This window comes from Rhagoletis pomonella, unplaced genomic scaffold (assembly GCF_013731165.1).
Source record: "Rhagoletis pomonella isolate Grant_MI unplaced genomic scaffold, Rhpom_1.0 Rhpom_scaffold_00002, whole genome shotgun sequence".
In the NCBI taxonomy this organism is placed as follows: Eukaryota; Metazoa; Arthropoda; class Insecta; order Diptera; family Tephritidae; genus Rhagoletis; species Rhagoletis pomonella.
The window spans coordinates 84,577,811-84,591,493 of record NW_023458556.1 but is presented as its reverse complement, the minus strand read 5'-3'; the positions used below and the strand labels follow the sequence as shown (position 1 = coordinate 84,591,493).

At 35.9% G+C, this 13,683-nt stretch overlaps 1 pseudogene; it reads right to left on the bottom strand.

Moving 5' to 3' along the window:
- LOC118755423 overlaps positions 1-7,709 on the bottom strand; it is an 11,255-nt pseudogene extending 3,546 nt beyond the window's left edge.
- Positions 7,710-13,683: the final 5,974 nt, after the last annotated feature.

Here is a 13,683-nt window from a genome sequence, read left to right as displayed (position 1 = left end):
TTGAGTATAATAAAGTGCAAGTGTTAAGCTACTGCAAAATTGCGTTGATTTTTAATATAGTTTATGCTCACGGCTTCTTGCACTTTTTCCTTATCGATGAAAATGCCTAAAACGGTTTCCAAAGAAAATTAAAAAAAAAATTACGGCAGTTTTGCAATCCCTTAAAACTTCCACTTTATTATACTAAAATTTAATGGGCTATAAAACTGCATATTCAAAAAAATTCTAAAAAAGTTTAAAAAATTTGTAAATTGGCAATGTACTCATTTTACTGAACTTCGGTGTAAAAAAAAATTCATGACTCAAATTAATGTAGAGTGCACCCCATAACACTATACTTAAATATTGCGCAATACTCCATTGTGATTTTTCAAAAACTATTTTTTTTTATCAAAAAATTTGTATGTGGAAAATTTTTGAAGAAAATAATTAAAAAATATTTTTCTTCGTAGGGAATTTTGATGTGTGCATGTGTGATTTTATTGATAAAAATGTTTTAATTGCGTATGCATGTTCACTTTGAGCAAATTGTGTGCACTGGTTGGGGAAATCTTCGGTAGATTGGGCAAATCGCTAATTGGGCCCCAATTTGGTCAAAATTAGAGCCCAATTGGGAAAAACGTTTGGCTCTGATCGGGCAACCTCAAAAAATTTCCAGCAAGGAAATTTTGTCATAATGGGCAACAATTTTTGTGCCCTCAACTGGCACGAAAATCTGGTAGCATCATATAAGTGCATTTTCAGAAAAAAATCATAACTCGAAAATGACGAATTTTAGCATATTGCTACTCGTACTGAAAATAGTTTATACTATTCCCTAATAGACAAAAATGTTTGAGAGAAAAAAAAAAATGTGGCAATTTGGAAAAAAATCAATTTGAAAAAAAAAAATTTTTTTTGTTTATAAACAATAATTAATTATTAATAAACATTACTGATGTTTAGTTCACTAGATCGATTCAGTAGATCAATATCTGCAATTTAAAAAAAATCGTTAAAATCCTTGCTTTTTTGCGGCAGTTATAAACGATTTCATCAAAATTTGCTATTAAGAGAGGAAAAAAGAAGCGTTCGTACTCAAAAAGAAAAAAATTCATCATTCGAAAAATTCGCATTTCTCAGCAAAAAGAAAAAATACGTGTCTCCTTAAATTGTTCAAGGAACAATCCCTGTGAGTTTTATCGCAAACTTAAATTCACTTTCCCCCGGCCTGGGTGATTTGAGATGGAATGAGCCATATATAAGTATATATGTTTGTAATGCTTGAAAATGCTTTTGATGGAATGAATCGCCTTTCATGTTGTACGGCGTTTAAAACAGGAAATATGCTATTTAATAGACGTTTTTAATATTTCCATAAAGATAGGGAAAGTTTCGTAACGAGGAGAAACTCGGTCAAAGACTAACATATGTGTAAGCGCCAATCTATTATACAGGTTTCCAAAAAAAGTGTAAGCATATTGAACCAAACACTATATCCCTATGCTATTCGACATGCTGAATGCGAATCCGAGGTCCGTTAGCCTCCATCACGTCAGGTTCGTGGTCATTTGAAGGTCAAGTAGGGAAAAATTCATATATAAAATATTTTATATTTTCTACCGGGCTGCTCATGCGGAACAGATCTCTTGCGCTCATCAGCACAGCCACAGTTTTCTTTTGCCGACCTATAGTCATCAAAATATGCTCTCAAAAACTCAAGAGCGCTAACTTATTAACATTATCTTCACGATAAACCCAATCTCCCATGAATTTGCGTGAGGCATATTAAAAAGAGTTAATATATACTTGTTGATGGCATCATGATAAAAACATATAAAGGTAGAACCGCTGAGAGCAACTTTTAGCATTTTTGACGTTTGCAAACAATATGACTTTTAAATTTAAAACCCAGACACATATTCTCATTTTCAATGTCAAACAACAAAAATTTTATATGAAATTAAAATGAAGGCCAACTATAAAAAAGTCTTGGCCAACGAATTGAGTGAACCATTGTACCTTATTAGGTTTTTATCATGGATGGCGAAAAAAATTTGTCACTCACATTATGTTTGTATGTACATAAGCGTGGGCCGAAAATCCGCTTTTTTAGAATTTTGATTGGTAATAGCAAAAATATGGTGCATTATGCTTTAAAAAAAGTGGATTTTCGGCCCACGCTAATGTGCATATGTAATGGCCACTCGCTCGCACAACGGGACAATGCATATTTTACTTGAACCAGGGATGGAAACCGAAGTTTTCAAATTGTACATAATTTGAGAAAAAACGTATACAGTGCCGGACAAAAGTACTGGCACAAAGAATTTTTCGCAATATATTCAAAGTTTTTTTTTCTAATGTATTCTCAATATTTTTTAATAAAATATAGTTCACACCTCACCATAAAACATAAAAACAAAATCTTTGACCTTTGTGCAAAACTCAGGAAAATTCAGTTAATTTGAGTACTAACATGCAACTTTCTATTCAGATTTGTTGGAAAAATTCTAGGTATCCCATTCCATTCTAATACAACAAAATGCAAATTTAATTTGCGTTTGGGTGAAATTAATGTGCGTTTGGGTTATATTAATTTGCGTTTGGGTTATATTAATTTGCGTTTGGTTTAATTTAATTTGCGTTTGGGTTAAATTAATTTGCGTTTAGTTTAATTTAATTTGAGTTTGGGTTAAATTGATTTGCGTTTGGGTTAAATTGATTTGCGTTTGGTTTAAATAAATGTGCGAATGCTATAAGCAGGCGACGCACAGTGATTCGAATAGAAAAACCTAGCTGGACAAAACTCGTCATTAAAATTTTGTATTATAATTATTGAAAATGTCAACCAGTATTCTGATTATTATGAATTAGATAAAATTTTTGTATAATTATTGTCTAAGGATAAGTAATTAATTGTTCTTATCAGAAATAAATAAAAATAAAAACTGTTTAATATACCACGCTCTTATAAATGGACTAAAAATTGGAAAATAATATTTCTCAGCCTTATAGAATTTGTTGTGATAACTTTTCATTTTAATAATTTGGCAAAAGTCATTATAAACAATTTATGAGATTGAAAACGGAAAACGTGGAGCGAGAGTTCCACTTTTTAGTCTTGTCTGTATAAAATTTTGCAATAGATATTAAAATAATTCAACGCTATTAATTGATGATGCCTTGATGTTGTCACACAAAAGAGTAGTTTTACGCCGACTAAGAACGGCGATTGTATTTTCATGAGATGCTGTTTTTCATGGCAGAAATTCACTCGGAGGTGTGCCATTGCCTACCGAATACGGCACTCCCAGTGTCCAAAAACACGTTAAAACACCTTAAAAGGCTTTCGAACGCCTCAAAACGGCCACTGGAGCTCAAATCAACGCACTGGTCCCAAAATTGTACAAAAGTAACTAGGATTAGTCCCACTAACTAGATGCTTCCCAACTTACAACAACAACAACAATGCTTACCAACTGGGCTTTAGGGACCAGTTGGTAAGCATTGTTGTTGTTGTTGTAAGTTGGGAAGCATCTAGTTAGTGGGACTAATCCTAGTTACTTTTGTACAATTTTGTGACCAGTGCGTTGATTTGAGCTCCAGTGGCCGTTTTGAAGCGTTCGAAAGCCAAAGTACTGGTCCTAAGCTGTTTACCAACTGGCCCCCCGCCCCAAGTGGTGTTCAAGTCACTCTACCAAATTCATTTACTGAGAAAAACACCATGTGTTTGTCTCTGCCTAGCCCTTTGGAATTTTTTGCTGGGCTATGCGTTACATTTTACCACTACCGAAACCAAAGCTTTACACACATGAATAATTCAACGAAATTCTGATACATAAGTATTGTATTTGATCAGACTTTATATATATTCTCTTTTAACATACCCACATGCATATATGTATGTACATATATATATAAGAGCACCAATTAATTTAATGTAAAGAAATGGCGTGTCGTCTGTTTCCGCTGTAGCATATGTAGTGCATATTCTCAGGCGCAATATTTAACTACTTCCGGCAAGGCGACACCTACATCTCGTGTCTAGTGTATTGTTTGATAAGATACCGACGAGGTTGATGTCTACACTTTTGTATAGGAACTTTGATTATAATCTATAATTACAGCAAATGTGTCTGGACATACAACACTGCAAGTTGACAAAAGCGTTGTAACGTTGGAAAACGGACACGCGTGCTGTTTAATTTCATGTTACTTATTGCTATTTTTCATGCCGTTGGTTTATAGAGCTGTGTTTAGTTGAGGTATATTTGTGATGGATTTGCAAGTCAAGGGCATGTACCATTTATTTTTTTGTAATCTTGTATTTGTCACTATTTACTACTGTTAAAGTAATATGTCCCCACCTGGGGCCTATTTCATAAAGCGACAGTGATAATTTTGTAAAGACAGGCATTTTCCATGTTGTCAGAGATAATTTGGCAGTTTGGTGGGTGGTTTGTTTCATAAAAACAATTGTCACCACCTCTTAACCCTTAAAGGTTAACGTTATTTTGCATACTTTAAAGGTAACCTTCGTCGAATCGACGAAGTACCTTTTATCTCCCATTTTTTTGCATGAAAAATGTCGCATGCAAGATTGCCAAACTACTTTTAATAACTATAAACCTTAACAAGAAAGAAAACACAGAGGCTACTTATTATTTAAGCTTTTTTATATATTTTAGAGCAATTCGCTCTTTAGTCCAATGGCGATAAAAATGTAAAAAGAGCAACAGTGTTCATCAAATCGACGACGATTACCCGTTCAGGGTTAAATTCCATGAGAATTTCCATTGAAAAAGTGACAAATTGTCATTGTGGGGTTTTAAAATTGTCGTTGACAAAATTGTCGCCAGTGATATGAAATTTATTTATAAATCATACGTAATAATTGCATTTGCATTATTTTAGTTTTAAGCAATAATCAAATTAATGAAAAGTAATGAAATGCCCGCAATTACCATATAAATAAATTTACAAAACTCTCCTGTGAAAGCTTTTCGACGGAGCTATTTGGTTTTGTCGCCAATGTCACGACAATTTTGTCAGGGTTACAATTGTCAGCATAATTGTCGACAATATTCCATATTATCGTCGTTTTCCAAAAATTTTCACAGTTGCCTACAAACGTATATGAAAGAGGAAAAATGTCGCCAACGGTGACAGGTAATAAGGTCAATGGAAATAAGGTCAATTGACTTTATTTCGCACCAGGGGGCCTTATTACCTTTTCAAAAGCGAAATAAAGTCAACAAAAATTTGGAAATAAAGTCATTGACGCTATTTTCTCATTCAAATGGAAATAGCGTCAACAATGCTTAAAGTATGTCGATTCATAGAAAAAAATGTTGTTCTTACAATAAACATTGCCCCGTAAGTGTTGTTTTTTATACCCGAGCGCACTTGTGCACAAGGGTATTATAACTTTGTTCACATAACGGTTGTTTGTAACAGGCAAAACGAATCGAGATAGATATAAGCAAATGTATACATAAATGATCAGAATGAAAAGAGAAATCGATTAAGCGGTGACTGTCTGTCCGTCCGTCCGTCCGTCCGTCCGTCTGTGCACACGATAACTCGAGTAAAAATTGAGATATCTTAACGAAACTTGTTACGTGAACTTCTTTTGGGCGTAGGACGGATGGTATTGAAAATGGGCGAAATCGGACAATAACCACGCCTACCTCCCATATAACGGTAATTTTAATAAATACGAAAACTGCGATATTTTAGTAACAACTGAAGATAATTCACTCAAAATTAATACTTACAATGAGTTTCAGACGGAAAACATGAATATTATAAATTTTTGGAAAATGGGCGTAGCCACGCCCACTTATGGTTACATGTGTATATCTTGGTAACCGCTGCACCAATGTCTTCCAAACTTGGTACAGTTGTTGGTCTTAGTACAGCATACTAAATGGCTGAAAATTTTAAAAATCAGACAATAACCACGCCTACCTCCCATATAACGGTAATTTTCAGAAAAACGAAAACTGCGATATTTTAGTAACTACTGAAGATAATTCACTCAAAATTGATTAGCAATGAGTTTTAGACGAAAAATAAGAATATTACAAAATTTTAGCAAATGGGCGTAGCCACGCCCACTTATGGTTACATGTGTATATCTTGGTAACCGCTACACCAATTTCTTCCAAACTTGGTATCAAATTTACTCAGACAAGATAGAATCAATTCAAAAACAATTCCTACTTTTTGCTTTAAGAAATTTCCGATGGGATTCTCAATATAGTCTTCCACCTTATACGAGTCGCTTAAAACTTATTAACCTTCCTACACTTGCCAGTCGCAGGGAAATGCTCGGTATAATTTTTATGGTTAAATTACTGACAGGCTCAATTTCAAGTCCGTCTCTTCTGGCTGATGTAAGCTTTAATGTTCCGTCACGCGTATCAAGACACTTTTGTCCCATATTTCTGAAAGCTTGTAAAACCAATTTTGAATTGCACGACCCACTCCGTTGCTTATGCCAGGATTTTAACTCTCATTCCAGCACATTTGATATATCAGATCCGCTTTTCAGCATTAAGAAAGCGATACTCTCCTCTCTCAATAAGTGAATTATTGACATAAATACATAAAATCAGCTGATGAATTTAGTTCTGTAGCTCAACAGTTTTAGATCTCGACACTTAACAAACTCCTGCCTAGCGTGACTCGGCACAAAAATTTAAAATATTGGTTCCGTACGTCATGCGGACTGCGCCCCTCGTGCGGATGGGCGGGAATGGAGGGTAAAAACCGTTGGGATATTATTATTATTATTGTTGGTGCTGGTACAGCATATCAAATGGCCGAAAATTTCTAAAATCGGACATTAACCACTCCCACTCCCACATCCCATATAACGGTAATTTCGAGATATACAAAATCTTCGATAAATCAGTAAATATTGAAGCTAATTTATTCAAAATTGATGGTTGCAACAATTCTTTACCAAGAAATACGCTCATGACAAAATTTTGGAAAATGGGCGTAGCACCGCCCACTTATGATCACATATATGTATCTCGCTAACCGTTCTAGCAATTTGTACCAAGCTCGGTATGGTTATTGTGCTTGCCACATAAAAGCAAACCGTTGAAAATTGTTGAAATCGGACTAAAATTGAGGCCGCTCTTCATATAACGGTAAATTTCAGAAATGCTTGAAATTTCAATATTTCGAAATTTAAGGACGCTAATTTACTTAAAATGTATACACCCCGGCTTATCATGTAGCGGTAGCTTTAGGAAAGGAGGAAAACATATATTTAATACTTGCGCCGGGTATTTAATGTTCGGCTCCGCCCGAACTTAGACTTTCTTACTTGTTAATAGATGAAAAAGGCTTTTGACAGATTGTTAGAAATGTAGAGAATTCCACGCAGAGGAAAAAAGACACAACTCCTTTGGTAGCAATTCAAACCGGAAGGAAGTACATATTTATTCAGCAAAAGTTACAATCTTAAGAATATGGGCAGGGTTGAATTTAATGGTATAAATGGTCGTTCTATTTTAAACTTCAATACATTTCCTGAACGACACTTTTTTTAGATTAGTTAATAAATTTATCGTTAAATACATTGGTTCCATGCCAATTCAAGTTCAAGCATAACAAACAACTTTTACTTACTGTTTAATAAGATTAGGTGACTTACAAATATTAATATGATTCGCCTTAGCTATACCTTTGGTCAGGATGTCAGCCAGCATGTCGTTAGTTGGTATGTATATTAATTTAATTTTACCGCTAAGTGCTGTCGAATAAATTTGCCTTTTATATCAACGTGTTTTGTGCGAGGTGAATATGAATTGTTCATAGCCACTTGTATGGCACTTTTATTGTCGCAGTAAAGAACCATACCGTTCGCCATTTTTGGTATCAGCTCTTGTTGTAATCGCATTAGCCACGTTGCTTCTTGGATCGCCGATGTCATGACCATGAATTCTGCCTCAGTTGATGACAGAGCAACAGTTCGCTGTCGTCGAGTACACCAAGAGATCGGACCTCCTTGGAACTTGAACATATAGCCCGTCTTCGATCGCCTTTCATCGAGGTCACTAGCCCAATCTGCGTCGCAGTACCCAGTAAGATCGCTTGTTTCTCTGCTAAAGACAAGACCGCTGTTTATGGTACCCTTCAAGTAACGCATCACGCGCTTTGCTGCAACCCAGTGTGCTTTTCCTGGATTTATTGAAAAACGACTTAGAAGGTTCACAGCGAAACTGATGTCAGGCCGCGTTACTTGCGCTGCAAACAATAAGCATCCAACTGCTTGCATATATGGGATTTTCGTCATTTCACGCTGTTCCGCTTCGTCAGTAGGACACATTGTGATGCTTAAACGCTGATTTAAATCGATTGATGTTGCAACTGGATTGCTGTTAAACATTCCGAACCGATTCAACATATCTGTGATATATTGCGACTGATCGACTTCGATAGTACCCGCGTTAGTGTCTCTGGTAACACGCATTCCCAAGACTGATGATACTTCACCAAGATCTTTCATATCAAATTGTGATGAAAGTTGCTTTTTCAGCATATTCATGCTACACTCGTTGTTTGAAAATAGTAGGACGTCCAGTGTTGCCAGAACTTTTTGGACGAACCGGCTAAATTGGCAAATAAAACCGGCTAAAAACGGCTAAAATGTTTGATTTAAATAAATCATGAGTAAAAAGACTATTACTTGGAGATAAGTTACAAATTCGAGCCGGAAAAAATCATGCCAGCAAGAATTTGCAATTAGGAAAACCATATGATTGTGGCACATGGTTGGAGTTTTTTCGACGATAATTTGAATACACAAGTTCGTTAAATTTAAAAATTTACAAACTGAAGCTATTTTAAAATGAAAAATTTAAGTTAATACTTGTTAACTTAATTAATTTAGTTAATTCCAATGATATGAAAGGTACTCGACAAAAAAACTGTATTCTTAATCGGAATGCAATCTCAACCAGAGTCGATATAGTAAACCCGACAAAGAAATTGAAACGTATGTTGAAGAAAGTCGGACTGACAAGATATGTACACGTAGATCCTGTTTTTTGCCCCTCTGAAAAAATTTAAAAATTCTATACAAATTTCTTTTGTTTGAAATGCAACCGTGGACACTAGCTGGCAAAAAAGCTTGCAAATTTGCGTTCGTACAGAAAATTGCAAGTTTCTCTACATGAGAGAGAATTTGGGAGCATTTTTTCTTACTATCTGATATTTCGAGTGATAATTCTCGCTGGATTTTCGACGAACAAACCTATTGTCTTCCCTACAAGGCCTTTTCAGACTGACCGATTCTCAATACACTCAAATAGAAACCAATACACATAAAAAACGCTGTAAAAATTTCCCTTCAATTTTAAGGCAGTAAAACAACGACCTTTAGTTAACATCAACCGAGGCCATATGTTGACAAGGGATGCAAAATCACAGTTACACAAAAGAACTGGTCAGATTTTTCAAAAATCCCTTCAATTCTGATGTAAAATATGATGCCAAAAGACTGCAGATTTCCCATTTAGATGACCGGTCATATGACCGGCAGCTGTGTCGTAGGATTCCCAGAGAGTTTTGCTTTGCATAGAAATTTGTGCTCTTTTATTTTCATTTTGACTCACTTCAGTGTTGGTTCCTTTAATTCAAGTTGGCATTCGGTTTTTGGAAATTAAATAAGTTCTCAGCAAAGCAAACAAGTTTGTTTAAAAAAACACATATGTGTACATAGTGCTTGAAAATATCAATTTTTCATTTACGTTAAACCTTTGGGAGTGGGCAAAAATGATGTTTTGTAATTTAGGCAGAATCGAATATGCGCTATCTGGGAAGACAATATCTACATGTAATATTTATTCGGTTGGTTGGCACTATATCCAAACACAAACGCATCTTAAGTGTCTTAACAGTGATACAATTTCTTATTTTCTAAGTTTACGAACAAAACTTCACACTTAAAATTAAGACATTTATAACAAAGATTTTATGAAGAAAATCCCTTCTTCGTTGAAAATAAAAATAAGAGAAATCGGCCCAATTTCATACAACCCTGCCTGACATGAAAATTTGCTCCACCATAAGGCTAGTAGCCATTTCTAACAGATTTTGGGTCGCTTAGTTAAAAATGGAAACATATATATATATTTGAAATTTAAGAAAACAACGAATATAGCAAAATCGGCTAAAAACGGCTAATTTTTTTCTACAAAACGGCTAACAAATCGGCTGCCGGCTAAATCGAAATTACTCCGGCTGTTTGCTATCGCAACCGGCTAAATCTAGCCGGAAAACGGCTAAAATGGCAACACTGAGGACGTCGTCGACATATACGGCAACAAATAGCATCGCGCCGCTATGTACTTTGTAGTACACACACTGGTCTACAGTACTACGTGTAAGACCTAACTTTAGCAAGGCGTTGTTGAACTTTTCATTCCACAGCCGACTTGACTGCTTCAGTCCGTACAAAGATTTCAGAAGCTTACAAACACGACCAGAACCATCATCAAATCCATTAGGTTGTACCATGTAAATATCGTCATTAATCTCAGCATTGAGAAATGCTGTCACTGCATCCATTTGATGGATAAGTAGGTCTTGTTTTGCAGCTAAGGCCAAAAGAAAACGCAACGAAGTGTATCGGACTACAGGAGCAAACGTATCTTCGTAGTCAATACCTTTTCTTTGATTACACCCTTTGATCACCAGCCTAGCTTTCCGACGTATTACTGCGCCATTTGTGTCTCTTTTGGTTTTAAACACCCACCTGGACTTGATGGCTTTCTTACCAGGGGGCAGCTCACTCAAACGCCACGTATTGTTCAAGTAATGAGAGTTCATTTCACTATCAACTGCGGCTTTCCACTCATCAGCATGCTCACCAGCTATTGCCTCTTCTAGATTTTGAGGGTCATTTGATACGAAATCAGTTACACAGAAGTTGAAACCATCTCTTTTTGCCGCGATTCTTTTTGAACGTCTTATAATGTGACCACCCGAAACCTCAACTTCATCAGAGTCATTTGAACTTTCAAAATCGGAAGAATCAGATTCTACCTTAATGTCAACTGTCATCGAATCACTATGGCGTTCGAGAGAAGATATTGTCGGCTTTTTTTCAACAATGGACGATTCTTTGTTATCTGCCTCTTCTGAATTGACAATGTTGAAGAGTTCAGACTCGCCTGGTAGTATTTCAAGCGTACAGTTCATTTTACTCGTATCGTTGTCTTGCGTTTCAAAAAAAACAACATGCCGACTAATTATGATTTTTTGTGTTTTAGGATTGAACAATCTATATGATTTTGCTGCGTTGCAATAACCAAGCATAATACACAATAGACTTGGCATCTAGCTTCTTTCGTTTTTCCCGTGGCACATGTACCATGGCTTTGCAGCCAAATAATTTTAAAAGTTTTAAGTTCGGTTTTTATTTGTCCATATTTCGTAAGGGCTTTTCACATTTGTCGCGAACGGAATACGATTTAACATATACGCAGCCGTATTTGCGGCTTCAGCCCAAAACCTTTTTTCTAACCCGGAGTCGATCAACATACACCGCACCCTTTCAATTATGGTTCGGTTTAGCCTCTCAGCTACGCCGTTTTGCTCCGGTGTATACGGCGAGGTAGTTTGGTGTACAATACCTTCAGATAAACAAAAGTTCTGAAATTTTTCATTAATATATTCAGTGCCATTATCTGACCGAATCATTTTTATTTTGCGCGAGCACTGATTCTCAACAAGTTTCTTAAATTTCAGGAACTCATTAAACACTTCTGCTTTGTGTTTAATTGGCACCACGAACACTTTATGCGAGAAATCATCAACGAATGTCAATAAAAAACGAGCACCAGAAAACGACTTTTCTGCGAATGGACCCATTACGTCCGTATGTATTAAGTCTAGCAGATTTTCTGCCCGAACACCACTGCTTTTAAAGGAAGCACGCGTTTGCTTTCCTTTCACGCAAACCACGCACTTTTCGTTGCTAATCTTTTCAAAATCAATACCTATAGAAGCAGATTTAACTTTTTTTAAATGCTCTGGGCAAATGTGCCCCATTCTTCTATGCCATAGTTGATAATTATCGCGGGTATAAAATGCATTTTGTGTGCTCGGATCGCGATTATATTCCGTATCACAATTTAGGCGATACAAATCGTTTACAACATTCGCAGTTGCTATCAAATTTCTGTTATTGTTGTAAATTTTGCACTCATTACCTTCGAATATAACCTTATTTCCGTTTTTAGTCATTTGTCGTACCGATAACAAATTTGCGCATAACTCTGGTACATATTCAACGTTCTTCACTACAGCATCTGTTTTTGTTTCATTCGCATATAAACTCATATTTACATCACCTTTCGAGTTAACTTTAATAGTTTTGTTATTCGCAACTAAAATATTTTTATTTGCAACCGGCACTTGATCAACAATCACATTATGGTTTCTGGTCATGTGAGAAGTAGCACCCGAATCAACATACCATTCGTCTTTACGAATGTCATGAGAAAGAAGAGATGCGAAAAGGACATTTTTACCTTTCGTGGTGCTGCCATCTCGCTTGGTTTTGTTAGAACAGTTTCTAGCAAAATGACCTAGTTGTTTGCAGGAATGGCATCGAAATTGATTCGATTTTTCCTTTAAATTTGATTTTGCTTTTGAATAAAGTGCATTCTCACCACTCTTGTAAGTATTCGTATTGTCAAATTCTACGTCTTGTAACAAGAGTGTTTTTACACTCTCTCGATAGTGAGTCTATCTTTTGTGTTTTCAACGGCTAATACAAGTGGACGAAAATCATCTGATAATCCTGCTAACATCAACGATGCGGTTAGCTCTTCGTCAATATTAAGGCCAGCATTTTGCACTTTGAGTGACGTCATGACTACCGAATTTACGTATTCCTGCACTGATACGTAGTCAGAAAGTTTGCACTGCACTAATTGTTTTAACAGCTCCACTTTTCGCGTAAGGCCCGTGTCTTCATATGCGGAAAACAATGCCTTCCATGCCTGATGAGCCGTTGTAGCTGTTGCAATATGCGAAAAGTTATTTGGCTCTATCATCAAAGTTATTTCAGCTAGAGCACGTTCATCACTGTCTTTGTCCTTGTCTGAAGGTTCTGCAGGTAGCTCATTTTCAACTACCTTCCAGCAGTTCTTTATGACAAGATAAGATTTTGCGTGACGCTTCCAAATGTCGAAATTTTCGCGACCTTTTAATTTCTCGAATGGAAAAGCTACCGCGTTTGTCGCCATGTTCAAAGATCAATCCGTGATGATTCGGTTAGAAATAATCAATCCGCGTGTAATAAATACTTAGCCGTTTAGCAAACACACTTTTCCAAACAGTATCAATTGTAATTTTGTGACTTAAGGCCCATAACCTGTTAGAAATGTAGAGAATTCCACGCAGAGAAAAAAAAGACACAACTCCTTTGGTAGCAATTCAAACCGGAAGGAAGTACATATTTATTCAGCAAAAGTTACAATCTTAAGAATATGGGCAGGGTTGAATTTAATGGTATAAATGGTCGTTCTATTTTACACTTCAATACAGATCCTCAGTGTTGTGATATTAATCCACACACAATCATGAACTACAACCAATTGATTCTATTAAAAAAAGAATTTAAATTACGAATATGTAAAAACACGATGCGAAAAACTAAACGCCTGCGCA